The sequence below is a fragment of the Tympanuchus pallidicinctus genome, unplaced genomic scaffold (assembly GCF_026119805.1).
Source record: "Tympanuchus pallidicinctus isolate F22 unplaced genomic scaffold, pur_lepc_1.0 scaffold2, whole genome shotgun sequence".
Taxonomy (NCBI): domain Eukaryota; kingdom Metazoa; phylum Chordata; class Aves; order Galliformes; family Phasianidae; genus Tympanuchus; species Tympanuchus pallidicinctus.
Window position 1 is genome coordinate 32,658,518 of NW_026294721.1, and position 13,983 is coordinate 32,672,500.

General features: G+C 37.5%; 1 long non-coding RNA gene across 1 annotated transcript in view; it reads left to right on the forward strand.

Moving 5' to 3' along the window:
- Nucleotides 1–1,069: 1,069 nt before the first annotated feature.
- LOC128080403 (uncharacterized) overlaps nucleotides 1,070–13,983 on the forward strand; it is a 14,309-nt gene continuing 1,395 nt past the window's right edge. Inside the window, exons 1-3 of the long non-coding RNA XR_008206665.1 lie at nucleotides 1,070–1,125; nucleotides 8,676–8,794; nucleotides 12,235–12,291. This is a non-coding gene — a long non-coding RNA (uncharacterized LOC128080403). The remainder of the gene's footprint in view (nucleotides 1,126–8,675; nucleotides 8,795–12,234; nucleotides 12,292–13,983) is intronic.

Sequence of the window (13,983 nt, forward strand, 5' to 3'; positions counted from 1 at the left end):
GCTCATGGCTTCATCTTCCTCCTTCAACTGCTGTCCTCTAGTATTGGAGTCAAACGGCAGTAATAAGTTGTGTGTCTATCAAAAGTCATGAGAAGCTGTGTTTCCTGTTATGTGTGGCTTTGAGAAAGAATTGTACAGTTTTATGCATACCTTAAGTTGGATTATGTTGTCTTTACTAGGACTGCAGCTGATAAATCTCACTCCTTTAAAGTAAAGCATTCCCTCTAGTTTGTTCATCTCACCTCAGAAGTTGCTGCTGGGTAGGACACTATGTTTCCTTCTTAGCAGCTAATGGGAAGACCATGCTTTAAATGTGCTGAGGCTGAGATATTACAAATCTCATATTTCACATTGACTCATGTACTTTCTTGATGAATGCCATTTTTTTTTTAGAGTTGCTGAGAATTCTCATAGTCTGTTAAGGTAGGTGAGGAAAAGCAGGCAAGAGTGTCTTAGAGTTCAGGGAATGAAGGAAGAGAAAAATTTTATAGATGAAAGAAAACAGCAAGTTTCCTTGATTTTATTTCTTTAGGATATGAAATATAATATTTGGCTAAGTGTGCATGCCTGCATGAGTATAATTCTTGAAGCTTGTCAGAGCATGTATTTTACAGCCAATATAATCTTTCTGCTTATCTTATACGTCACCTGCTGCTGCATAGTAAATTATTTTATTTAGATCTAAATTCTAGAGAGTAGTCATGCTTTCAAAAAATATTTGATGTTGGTTCTTTACCAAAAGTGAATTTGTTAGTTGTGCTAGTTGTTGGGGAAGAGTTTCTTTTGGGATGCTGGCAGACTGGCTATAGTACACATAGGTGCATGCTGACTGCGTTGCAAGGATAGTGCAACAGAGGTAGCTACAATACGATGCACTGGGTTGCTGTCAGCAGCAGCCTGCCTGGTCCTCAGCGGAGGGCTACTGCCTCCTTTGCAGACACAGCAAGAGTGAGCAGCTCCAGCTCTTTAGCTGCTGAGGCACACAAGCAGGTGGGAGAGCCTGAGGCACAGGTGCATCCACTGAGCAACAAAGGTGGTTTTAGGAAATATGTCAGGCTGTGAATTGCACTGGGTCTGGAGCTCTCTAACACAGGATTATTCCTGCTGCTGCTGCTAAGTTTAGAGGTGGGTGACAGCTGCCAGTGGTGACATCTGAAATCTCAGTATCTAAATGCTCGTGTGATCCACTGATGAAAAGCATTTTGCTAACACTAGCATGTAGTTTAAGTGTAAATACTGGAATAGTGAAACAATTGGTGTAACTTACATGTGTTGACTTCTAGTCAATACTTGAGATTTCAGAAGTGAAAAGTTGTATTCTTATTTTCAATATCTGAAACAAAATTTGCATTCCAGAGGCAAGAATCTTGGGTGCAAACATCTGATATAAAATTAAGTATGTCTTTAATAGGTGATGTCCCATATATTTCTATTTTCAAGTTATGAGTTCTTGTGAGTGCATCATGAAAATACTTGCTTAAGCTAACATGAAAGCTCTTTTCTAGAAATGAAGCTATGTCTTACAGGAAATAATCATCTGGCATCTCCATCTTCCTCCGTTTTTGTATGATAATATGTCTGGAGTCTATGGCAATTTCACTCTTGCTTCCCAAATGAATCTGCCAAGAAAGTTTTCATAGTTTTGTGATGTGGACAATGGTCTATTGGGAATTGGATGGAGCTTGCCAATCTCATTTTGTCTAGATCACCACAAAATTGCTTGGAGGTTTTGTGTTTCCTCTAAATTAAAAGTGTGGTGCAGTGATTTTAATTGCCCCTCTGTGGAATAAAGTTTTGCATCATTAAATAATGCTGTTATTGGTATTAACCAGCTTTGAGGGCACGTTATTTTTTTATGGAATGCCTTAAACTTGAATTATTTTTTTCCCATAGAAAGTAAGTTTAGAAAATGAATGTATGAAATACTTAGCAACTGTGGTGTGCATTTTCCCCTTGATGTGCTTAATTCCCATTAAACTGAAAGAGGAGAGACTGTACCGCTGAATGTGCGTGTAACATTTTGATATGCTTCCAGTTGGTAAAAACAAGAGCGACATTAACAGCTGCTAACAGTGTCAACAGTCTCATAGGATGAACTGTGGCGAGCCCCCAACTGTTTCCCATTCAAATGAATTATGAGCTCTGGCTGCTCAGAGGCACCCAGATAAGAGACCATTTGAGTAGAGGGGTGAGACTTGGGGAATATCCACCTGGCAGGATGGGCCCATCCTTCAAATAAAATAAAAGAGGCAAAAATATTTTGGTAAGGGAGAGCTAAATTAGGAGAGAGGATGTAAAAAGCTCTCTAAGCAGAGCCCAGGGAAAGCTGCTATGGAAGTAGCCCTCCGTTTGGGGAATAGGATGTGCTGAGGATGGAGAATGCTCAAAAGGAAATGCAATGAGGCAATATGAGATGACTTGGGGGCCCACCCATCTCCCAATATCAAAGTTTGACTGCAGAGAATGCTTAATCATTTGCTGTTTAATGTTACATGCTCTATGTTGATGTTAAAATTATTGGCCTGCCTTCTGAATGCTACTTTTAGAACTTCATTCAGTTTGTTTTCATTCCTGTCCCACTTATAATCGTCCTATTTTTCACCCAAAGAAACATCATGTGGGGACAATAAAACAAACTACTCAGTCTTGATCAGCAAGAACCGATATTATTTATGGTCTACCCTTGTGTTATTTCCCATTTGGAATACTGAGGGTTTCCTAGATACATTTTTTTTCTTTTTTGTGTGTGTCATGTAAATAATGTGTGGAGTATCCCATGTAAGTATTCATTGTGAAAGGTGCCGGACAGATTTTGTACTCTATTTCCTGAGATTATAGCAGAATTAACTTCATTATCCCTAAGCACTCTGTAACAGATGGGTGTTTATCCTGGCCTGAAACATTACCAGAAGCTTGTAATTCCTTGAAATTCTACCTTTGGATAGTTTTTTTTCCTGAAAATTATAAAATATTCTGTCAGATTTTTCTATAATGTGTTATGAACTTGTTATTACTTTATTCTTTAAATTCTTAGACTGTAGGTTTTGTGTTTTTTTTTTAAACCCCTTTTTCTTCACCAAAAAACACTGCTTTTGACTTGCTTCCATCTTCCAGAAATAAATGTCTTTGAATTTAGATCTTTGTTTTCAGCTTAATGAAAAATGGGATGATACTGTCAATTGGAGTTTTTCATATGTCCCCATCTGTACTCAAATACGGATATGAGTGCCTCTCAGTAATGGGCTTTACTTCCAGAAAAGAAGCACTCCCTTGAATTATCAGCTGCAAGTCTCTAGATCTGTGTGAGAACTAGCATTAGTCACTATTCCATTTACATTTCATTAGGCTTTCCAGTATATGTGAACACTGATGTCCATCTGTGTTGGTAATTTTTTTTTTCTGTTCAGTTTTCTTGTTTACTTTGCTTAATTTCTAACTATTTCTTGTCTTTTTTTTTTTTTTTTTTAATTTCTGATCCTTCCCTGCTGGTTTAACAATGACAATTAAAGAAGTGCTAGTGGTCAGATGTTTATTCAGTGATGTGTTTGCTTTATCATGCTTTAAAACTTTGCTCTTGAGATTGATCCAACAGTGATGTCATACAGCCGTTGTACATTGGTTTTCATCTGCTGCTGCTTCTTTCCCATGTCAACTGGTTAGGAAAACTGTGGAATAAAAACTGTTGAACTGCTGTGAATATTTTGGCTTCAGCTAATAGGCTGAATAGTTGCCAACCAGTCTTTCTGTTGCTGGGGAGTTAAAAGAAAAAAAACAAAAAACAAAAAACAAAACACAACAACACACGACCCACACGTCTGTAATAACTGAGCAAAATAACAGCTTAGTTGTAGCTGAGCAAAACCCAATGCCTTTCCTACAAAATGGCAACATGACAGAAAATCTGAATGTATTTACATGACTGTAACTTTAACATACACTTTCATATTCTAAACTGCTTTGCCAGGTAAGCTGAAAACAAGTCTGCATGGGTCTCTATTGAAAGATGCAGTATTCGTAGAAACCAGAAAAATGCAAATCATGGAAAAAAACCTCTGCTGCTGATTTGGTTTGCTGGTACAAGAAGCTGCTGGGAGTTTCTTGTGTACATATTATGTACATATGTTCACTTTAGTGCAAGTTGTACTCAATTCCATCCCAGATCTTGGGTCTACAGGCTGACTTGTGTCAGATGTACACAGTTTAGCCCTGACTTGAAATATAGAGAGGGTGTTCTGTCCATTAAGCTATGCCGTGTTTGGCTACTGCCAAAGGAATTTTCAGGGTTTGTGTTAGACTTGGGAGGGTTCTCTTACTGGACCTATTTGTGCAATACAAATACATTGAAAAACAAATGGAGAAAAAAAACAAAACATAAGAGTGACAGCAAAAAAAAGTGACATACTTCATATGAAAGCCTGTTTCTTCATAAAGTATTTTAGAAATCATATTCAATTTATATCGTGCCTGATTTTGACATCCCTGCATTGAGTAAAACTGCACTTCTCAGATATCTCCATCCCAAACTAGAAACAAGAATTCATTTGTGCAGTGCTGTACTGCTACAAAAATACAAAGAATAACAGAATAACATAATTGTGTTTTTTCAGCTCCAACATATCTCCAGAAATATAACCAGACAAATACTTTTATTTCCATTTATCTGATATAGAAAGAAGAGCTTGATTCTTCTTTTCAAAAGGATAACTGTGCTGATTTTTTAGCAGCTTTATTGTGTAAATTATTTCAAGTTAGCTCAGTTGCTGGAATTGTGCTAATTGGTATCCAAGTAATTATAACTTTTTTTTTTTTTTTTTTTTGCAGCACTTGCAGCAAAATTTTAAACTTATTCATGAAGTTCTAAGCAAACTGAGACTTTTTTTTTTAATCATCTTTACATTTTTAGATCAAAAGGGGACACGATCAGCTAGTCATCTTGTTGCACATTTTCCAAAAATTTAGGTAGTTGGAAAGTTATCAGAGTTCTTCCTTTCTTCCTTTGGGCAAATTCTCTTGTTTAAATGATGTAGCTTATTATTTTTAGGCTATGACCAACAACTGTTTTCAGACATTTGATTTTCTCTTGATTATTGACAGTTAGAGAGACCTATGGCTTTCGGGTGTTTTTTGTAGGTGTGTTCTTACAGTTTCCAGTCAAGTCATGTTGCTAGCATTCTCAATAGAGAAAGTAGTGGAGAGTGTCACAGTAGAGCTATGTGCTCCATTTTGCTAGCAAACACTACTTATTACTTTCTTCTCTTCCTCACCTTCTTTTTAAAAATTCTCTTTTGAAGCGTCGATGCCACAGTTCTTCTAATACAAGTATCAATGATCAATTTTCATTTTATATATTACTGACAGTGAAGTCCTAGTTCAGGGGGGCATTGAAATGTTTGTCAAAATGTAATCACACTATTGAACTTCACTGTCTTGATACTTTGTGAAATGCTTAATTTCAGCACCTAAGTGCTGCCCTGACTGGAGACAGGCAGACACACGTGTTAAAATGATTTCCTTGGCTGAGGCACAGCAGAACAGATTTACTGTGGTAATGAAGCAAGCGGACAAGGAAATGCTCTCTAACTATTTTGACTTAATGTATTTTATTTTATTTCCAAAGTATGTTTGCTTGATAAAACACATCAATTTCTAGAAGCTGAATACTTGGAGTTGTTGTTCATATGTTCTGTTTTGTTTTCATTTTTCACACATTAACACTTCTACCCAATCAGAATTTGACTCCTAATTGTAGATTCATTTATATTCCTTAGTCCTTCTCTGTTATCATTTCATAGGCTTTAATGCATATCATGACAGCATCCAATACTATGAAAGTAATATTTAGTATGTATCCATGCTAAATTCTTTCAAGGAATAGTTTGATGTTCTTGGTTCTTGTATGTTTTGAAGGTAACAGTTTCACTAGTCTTATAAATTAATGCTCTATGTTCTGCATTTCTTTTTTACTTTCTGTAGGTGTTGTTACATATCCAAAACAATAAAGTTGAAACTCCAAACAGAAAATAATGTGCTATTTTAATACCATTTGGTTTAGAAATTTGCTGAAAGGTGTACACATGTGAAGATAAGAATTTTACTTTTCCCTAAGACCTGTTAGAGGTATCGAAGAAACAGCCAAAGCATGATACTGGATTAAAAGCTAAAACCAAGGTTAATAGACTGTAAAATCAGGAAAGAGGAATCTCCAAAACACGTAATTGAGCTTATTCCATGTGTCGAGTGTCAACTGCTTTTTTTGCTTTTCCCTGGAGGCTTTCTAAAAACAACAGTATTGTTTATAGTTTCTCCAGCACGTTTACAAGTTGACTTTGTTGGATTCAGGCCACAAGGAAAGAAGCAGAAGGAAATGCCAAGACATCACCTCCAGAGCTATCATATCTGTTTATGTTTTACTACACCAAAAAGCAACTTATTGAATCATGAAAGAAATCCCCAAGGCCACATTTATGACACAAGTTCTGTATGTTATAAAGGATGAGGCTTTATGCCATTTCAATGACAGCTTAAATCCCAGCTAAAATGTTTGTACAGGTACATCACCTTGAGCAGTAATTTTTGTCAGACGTTTGAAGCAAAGAAAGGTCAAGTCCTACAATGAACTAACCTTAGATAAAATGCAGGGTTAGTCTGATATTCACTAGGACAGCAGTAATATCAGTCTCCAAAACTAGTTGTAAACTGGTGTTAAGCAGCCAGAGAGGAAAAGCAAATTTAAGATGAAAAATCTAGCACTGTTAGTAAGTCCATAGGAGATTAAAATGTACTGGAATACCTTCTGGGTTTTTTTGCATGTTACTAGTTGTTTTAGAAGAAACAATAGAAATACATGCTATCTTATCATTTGGGCAGAACTATTAATGATGATTCAGTTGAAATCTGATTTGGAAATTATTTTATAATTCAACATTTATTTACACAATAGATTCAGGTATTGCAACTGCTACTAAGGAGAGTTTTGTCCACAGATCCAATCTGAAGAATTTAATTTTGTTTTATAAGCACCTCTTGGAAATCTTTAGGAGAGGGGAATATGTATAGTGAATAGGAGTTTGTTTATATTTCTGAGTATGTGTGCTAATTCAGGGAGCTTTCCCTGTCCATTTCGTTATGCTGGTCTGCAAGCTGTGAATCTTAAAACACATATAATCATCTGTTTGATTTTGTCTGTTCTTAAATTCACATTTCATAGTTGCTTTAACTGAACTCTGATCTCAGGCAGAGTAGGACTAAGAAGGTAAAGTTTAAATTATATAATTCTCCTCTCAGTAACAGATTTTTTTTTCCCCCCAAGAAATTGTGCTCAAAATCATGTGTAACTAAATGGAAGCAGAATTTATTGAGATATATGGACCACCAGGGATGACTAGACTAATGGTTTTAATGTTTAGCTCCATGCTAGGAAGGCATCCTGAAGGTAGGAGGTATCAAGTGGTTATTAATGAACCCACATCATGCCATTTCAGTAGCATCTCCCTTTCGTAGTTGGAGATATGGAGGCAGAAGGTGCCTGATAATACGAGTCCATGATTTACTTTCTTGTGAGTAGAATTGGATTATTTCTTGTTTCCAGTTCTCTCCTAAATCCTGTGGATCACAGAGCCTCTACTGATACAGGTTTGCTTTTTTTTTTTTTTCCTTTACATAAAGTGTCCAAATCTATTTTTCACAGTCAGTAAGTAGTAAGGATGATGGTAGCTGTTGAGGAGGAGGAGAAGGAATAAGAAGGATTTTGACTCCATTGCTCTTTCTCTCTTGTAATACTGTGATGGCTGAATAATCTGTCAGTTTCCGTCTACGCTGTATTTCTATAACAGTATATACAATAGATGTGTATATAACTCATTATGAATACTCATTGGTAACGTGTGCTTTGTCAAACACTTCACAGATAAAACAGACATTTTGAGATAGTGAGACAGATATTCTACAACTATTATGCAGCCAATGAGGTCAGAGACAAATGAACATAGCACATCCATTCTGAGGCTAAAATCACGGTGGATTTAGTGTAATGGATGTAAAACATTACTGCGTATGATGAACAGGCTATCCGCCTGCATTATAAATGACATTATTTAAACCAGCTCAATTGTTATCTGGAACAATGTTTCTTAAAATGGGAATCCCTGGGGAGACTTAGGCAGAGCCATCAAAGCTAAGATAGAAAAAAACCCGCAAGTGTTAGTCGTGTTTAATCCTCAGTGGGGAACCAGCACAACTGGAATCATCTGTCATTGGGTTAGAAACAAGCATCATATGCTTGTAAGGGAATGACACATCCAGACTGGACCGTGAAGGCAGCTGTGGTAACTCCATGAAGCTCCTGATAACTTTTGGAAGGGCAGCTCAATCCATTCTGTGCCATGCACTGGCATGTCTGTACCTCAGTCCCTGCTGTGCTGCTGCTGTCTGACATCTCCTGCCATGCCCAACTGGCGCCTCTAACAGCTGCCTGTGTTGAGATCTCCTGGGCCTGCCTCTAGAAAACTTGTGCCATCTTTGCAATCCTCTAGATTCTCAGCTGCTGCACAGGTCAAAAAAGCACCCTGGCTGCTTTGAATTACAGCAGCCCATCCCAGGCTGCTACTGAAGTTGCTGTGTTGCCTACAGTCTTTATAGTATGCCTAATTCTGCCTCTTGGCACATTTCCTACACAGGTGCATGTGAGAAGAGGAAGCAGCCTCATAATGTGATTTATGGTTGCAGCTCCCAAACAAACTCTTGCATTGGCAACACATTAAGGGAGCTGGGCAAGGAACCAAGTCAATTGACAGTGGTGAGTAGATCCAACTGCAATTAATTTACTTTATGTTTCTCACTGGAGAAAGATGCAGAAGCATTGTTGTTTCCTCTATAACATGTGCAATCTGTGCCTCTGAAATGCATTGCACTTCCTCTTCTGGAAAGGGTTCTTGCACACTTTTCCAGAATTGTCATTGCAGAGGTCCACATATCATTTGTACACCTTTGGGGAAAACGCTGTCTGGGACTAGATTTGAGAAATGCAGAACTAGCCAAATGTGGCAGATTTCCAGCCTATAATTGTATTTGGTTATAAGGGAAAATGATTTTACAATAGTTATGTGATAAACATATGTAATGTATATAGAATACTCATTTAATTCATCAGGAATTTGAAGCAAAACAATTTAAAATTTAAAGTTGGCTCTCACCTGTAACACAAAGAAGGTGATACTGAGACAAACAAAAACCTGAGCTCCTGTGCAAAACTTTGGAAATCAGAAAGTCATTCCTAAGGAGTGTACCCATGTCATCATACTACATTGCGCCATTGTCACTGTGTTCTAAATATGATTGTGAGTAAGGGTTCAAGTTCAGGATATTAAAATTGAGCTTTTTAATAAAAACAAAGTTTTCCATTAAATCTGAAACATCTCGTGAAATTAATTTGTTGCTGTTCTGATATGGTGGATATTCTAAGGGAAATGTTCATTTGGATTTCAATTGTTCCAAAGACAGTATCCAGAAAAAATGACTGCAGTGCATTAGCATAAATCACCCAAAAAGGCAGAAGCTGGATTTGCAAACTTTTTCTGAAGCCCCTTGGAAAATGTGCTGATTTTTTTTTTTTTCCTGAAAACTTATGCTAGTCTGGGTGAGTGATATCACATGTGGTGATGAGAGCCATGTAATTAGTGTGTATTTCTTCAGCATCTTTAACTGCTCATCTGTTTCTTCCAGAACTGTTTTTCACAGTTTCTGAAGTTACTACTAGTTGGTTTTTTTTTTACTTTTCTTACTTTTTTTCCTATGAACACATGCAAACTTCTCTAATGTACTGTTTTCACCCGATGTAAAGAATACAACATGTTGGATTGTTGACTTCTCATTGGGAAGAATGTCATGTTGAATGCTTATTGTTTATTGTTTTGTCTAATATATGGTTATCTAAGTACTCCATACCTTAAATCTTGATACAGATTTTGTTACTGGAATAACAGGCTTTTGAGGATGTAGAATATTTTATAGTACTGTCTGTAAAACACTGCATTTAATTATCATAGACTACAGGTATTTATTAATATTAATGAATGTGTAATTGAAATTAGCAAGCTTCCCCAGAAAGGTAAATTATTCACTTTGTGTTTTGGTTTCAAAATGGTTCTTTGCTTCTGAAAGCCTGCTTCTCATTATGAGATTCTGCTCTTTTAGCTTGCATTTACCTCTTGCTTCATTCCCCAAAAATTCAGCCTTCTAGCTCCTATGCAAGAAGAGATTTCTCAAGAAACAAAATCTGTGGATAATGGTGGTTTTTTTTTCTTTCCCTGAGTAGTTTCTCTGAATTACCCCCTTGGAGTCATAGTAAAGTGGCTTGAGTGTTTCAGTCTAGATCTGAAGAAGGAAAGAAAGGGCAGGAGTTTCTAAGTCAGCATGAGGGGAATTGATATAAGTAGGAGAAAGAAAAGTTATGGCTGCATCTCTACGTATCCTATTTGCAACGCTGCAGCACAGTAATGTTCAGAAATGATTTAATCACAGACTCTTGATGGATGGTGACAAATGGGGAGATACTAACATAGTGGTTTTAGTGTTCTGCCATCACTGAGCCTAGAGCTTGCATATCGGCTCACTTATTTTCAATGTCAGAGAACAGTGTTATCATCATCTATCCTTATATAAGCCAGACAACAGCACTGAATATTACTCAATCTGCTGGCTTCATTTTTTGTTTGTTTCCTTCCTCTGTATCTGTTGTAGAAAAAGGGCTTATATTGGTCTAAAGATATATGGTAATGAATCCTCTGCATCTCTGGTGGAATACTGCAGCAGGTGATAGCCTATGTATAAATCAGTGTTTCTCATACCTGCATCCCTTCATAAGATGTCATTTCATGTTTTCCCTCACCCACCAGCTAGATTGCAGATCATCCCGCTATCTCAAATGTCTTCCTTATTTTGTGACCTGTAATCTGTGGTCAGTCACCACTTGGATTTGCCTGTGATGAACTAATGGGTTGAGTTTCTTCAGTCTTTTATTAGAGACAATATTTTCAAGATGTTGAATCACTTTGTAGCTCTCATATGAGCTCTCACCAGTCTTCCAGATTCCTTTTGGGAGCTCCCAGTGTACTACTTACAGTCTCACTGATGCTATAGGCAGAGAGTAATACTAGTTCATTACTCCTACGTGCTGTGTGCTATTCTCCTGCTTATGTATTCAAAGATTGTATTAGTTCACTTGGCCACAGCAACTCATTGTGATTTACTGCTGAGAGGACTTGGATAAGACTGCGTGATGCTCAGACTACAGTTGGGAAGCCCTTATTCATTAGTTATTTCTGGGGCTCCTTTGAGTAATTTGTCATTAGTCTGGAAGTTTTTACTGTTGTGATAGAATTGAGAGCAAGCCCTGGCTGCATCTCTCCTTGTTTGAGAAATATTCAGGTTTGCTCTCCAGCTGAAACACAGATCATTTCAGTGGTGCCAAATTCTACAGCTTGCTTTCCAGCCTCCTAAAACCCATGGCATCTTGCATATGCCATCCCGCTTCTTCACTGTCTCAGAAGTCAGTCAGTGTCTGCTGCTTCCATGGTAGTGAAGAGGATCAGAAAACAACATGCATTCCCCTTTGTCTTTGCTTGCACAAATATCCATGGTGGCTCTATGTCTCTTTTCTCTGCATGTCTCAGAGAAATCTTGTGATCCATTTCTCCCCATACATAAAATTGTGAAACTTAATGGAAGCCTTGAATGGAAGAGAAGGGCTGGAAGCCCTTGTGGGTCACATTACTGATACCATCATGAGATTGTTGTCTTATGCTACAGTGGTAGGTCACATCTGTCTTACATCTGCATAAACCTTTCTCCAGGCAGAGTGTGTCTGTTTTTTGCGAGAAAGTTGGCCTAACAAGGGAATATTTAGCCTCTTTGTGTTTTGTTGTTATTGGTTTTGTTTTTGAGTGTGTGTATTTGTTCAATATTTTTCTTATTTTTTGTATGTTTCTTTCATGTTTTTCAGGGTATACACAAAGTAGGATAATTAAGGAGGTTTTGTAAATGTTACAAGTATTGGACAGTAATTATGTATTAACATTTCTAGTTAAGATTTTGCTAGTGGCTAATGCCTTATGCTTCAATCTAACTCAAATTATGGTTTGAGGTGTTTCGACAAATAAAAGGTGACTAAATAAGAAGGTGATTTAAAGGTGAATTAAACTACAAAGACTAATCATCAGTTGTGACACTTGGAAACAGGTCTGTAGCCTCACTGAGAAGTCCTCACTTGGAGAATTGTGACAATCACTCTCTAAGGTATGTACAGATGGTCAGCAGCTATTTTCATCTTATACTTGGGCAAAACAGATATTTCCTTTCTTTTTACCCTTGGAACTGGATTTTCTCAGTCTGCTTTCCTATTCTATTTCTATTAAGTGTCACAGATGTGCGTAAATCTTAAAAATGCAGAAAGTGTCTTCTGGATGGTTTTTTTGTTTGTTTTTAATATATATCATCCCTGTGCATACTCATTGACTGTACCCAGGCTGTTTTTCTTAATCACTCCTCTTAAGTTTTTTAAACCTCTGCAGTGTGATGCACGCCAAGGCAGCCTTAAGTGTGACTATTAAGGGGAGTTGGCAGCAACTGATGTTATGCAAGTGGACATTTTCTTGTCATGTTATGGGCCTATATGTAAAGCTAATGTACCCCTGTGACTGCAGAATGCTTGCTTTATCTTATGGGTCTTAATACTTTTATCCATAAGAGGCAAACATCTCTTATATTGTTACTTTCTCATTTGGTAGACATATTGCAGGCTGTGAAACTATCCACTCTGTAGATATTCCTTTTTTCTTTAGCTTTTGCACCTTTATCCCAGTGCTGGATGAGATCATTTTATCAGTAAGATCTTGCTGACTGAAGTTTAATCTGGAAGAAAATGAAATTGCAGTGGATGACTTGCAAGACTGGTCTGCAAGCCAAATCTGGAGAGTAAAGATTCTCAGAGAAGATTATTTACAGTAGTGTTGCTGATAAAGCTCCACTGATGGAGATCTGCTTTGCATATGGTTTCTGGAGTTGATGACTCCAGCCATGGCCAATTTGAGCTCAGTAATTTGGGAAATTAGATGTTTGTCAGAGCTTGTTTGCTTTTTATATCATGTGCTATTCTCCTTTCAAAGCTGACCATCAGTGTCTCAGAAATAGGACTAGAGAATTTTGACACCGCAGAAAACAAGGCCCCAGGTTAAATGCTGTGCTGGTAGCTTAGTATTTTTGAAGATCCAATTCAATCTGTTGCTTGTTCTCTTCCCTGAGCATACAGATTTCATTTTCCCAAGCTAAAATTCAACTCACCCCTGTTCTGAAGAAGTTTGAGCTCTTTGTCCGTTAATCACTTTGGATATTACAAAAAATTTCTTCTCAGAAAGAGTGGTGAGGTATTGGCACAGGCTGCCCAAAGAGGTGGTAGAATTACCATCCCTGGAGTTTTTCAAGAGATGTGGATATGTGGCACTAAGGGACAAGGTTCAGTGAGCATGCTGGTGATGGGTTGGACTAGATAATCTTAGTGGTCTATTCCAGCCTTAGTGATTCTAGGATTCTGTGATACATACACGGTGGGCTTGCCACTGTGAGCCCATTACTTAATTTGGAGGTTGATCTGCCAGCCTTAAATGTGCAGTGGGTCTTATCGAAACGCCATTTTCTGACACCAGCCACATGCTTGCTCCTTTTTGGCAAACATAGTGCAGAATCAGAGAGGTACAAAAGTAGTTTTTTCCCCTTTTTTAGATGGGTATCAGTTGAAAGAACAAATGGACCTTCATGTGAATATGGTGGCCATAGCGATTTACACATGCAAATAAGCAGACTGTTTTGAAGGAGAATGCTGTCAAAGCTACATCTGTTGATTTCCCCACCAACTATGGGAAGTCCTGTCTGTAAGGCTGTTGAAGTGTTCAACCACTGAGATCCACAAAAGCAAGAATGTATTTTCTAAAC